Here is a 1,170-nt window from a genome sequence, read left to right as displayed (position 1 = left end):
TCCAAGGGTCCTTTAAATGGCGATTTCTTCCAAATGGGGCACAATGTTGGCATGCCTAAAGTAATTTGTTTTACCATACCATCTAGTGATAACTGAGTTGTCCAGGTTCCATCACTTAATGCCCAAACCAAATGTCCTGGACTCTGAATGGCAGATTTTCTGCAACTGAAAAAAGTTCCCCTTTTGGGTATGAATGTTTCAGTCAATTTGAGATCATTTTTAAGTCCTCTACACAAGCAGCCATATTTCAAGGCCGCAGCTAAAGGGGGAATTCTTTCGATTGCTGGGTCTTTAGTACTACAGTTGTAAATTTTCTCACATTTCCACCAAGATACTAGATTTTCTTTTTCCCGCAATGTACTCTTTCTGTCATCTACTGATGGCCAAACCGTGTAAACTGATCCATCCCAAATAAAACACCAAGAAGTTTTGGCCATATATTGAAATTGAGACAGTATGGTCATAGAGCATACTGAATCCCAACTAACCGCCTTTTCTGGCATAGTCTGATTAGTCTCACCACATTTCCATTCCATGATGCTCCGGCTCTCATTGGTTTTAACTCGTACATCATACGAGCACCACCCCATAGGACTACCCACTGTAAATATGTCTCCTATAGAAGAGGCTGGTGTGAAATGATGATTTAATAATTTCAAACAATCTTCTTCTCTGCTCATCCATTTCCATTGTTTTCTGATGACCTTCACCTGTTCAGACCATTGAGTCACTGGCCTTTGTTTACAATAAGTTGTTTTGTTTTTATGTTCCAGGGTGGTTAAATTCATAGTTAGAATTCCCCAAGGAATATATTCCCCTACTGCTCTTGGTATTGGCAAACAAACAGTAATCTGGGTAACATTTTGCAAGCTGGCAAATCCCTTAATCAATCCTAACATCAAATTTTCTTCAGACATTTTTTTAGGAATGCTGATCAATTGTTCTGTTTCTACTTGTCTTTTGTTCCTCATCATCAAATCAGTCCAGGTTCCCACCAACATCATCTGCCGAACTAATATAAAGAGAACAATCACAAACAGATATGAAAAATTAGACATGTTTCAGAGTCAGTTTTAAAGTCTTTGGATCACGGCTAATAATCTTCCATGGACTAGGTGCCTTCTTCACTCGAGTGTAGTGTATCCAAGCATCCGATTCTGCAATCTTAAT

The sequence above is a fragment of the Haliaeetus leucocephalus genome, unplaced genomic scaffold (genome assembly GCF_000737465.1).
Source record: "Haliaeetus leucocephalus isolate CR32 unplaced genomic scaffold, Haliaeetus_leucocephalus-4.0 Scaffold517, whole genome shotgun sequence".
Classification (NCBI taxonomy): Eukaryota; Metazoa; Chordata; class Aves; order Accipitriformes; family Accipitridae; genus Haliaeetus; species Haliaeetus leucocephalus.
The sequence above is the reverse complement of the archived record's forward strand: the minus strand, read 5'-3'. Positions refer to the sequence as shown.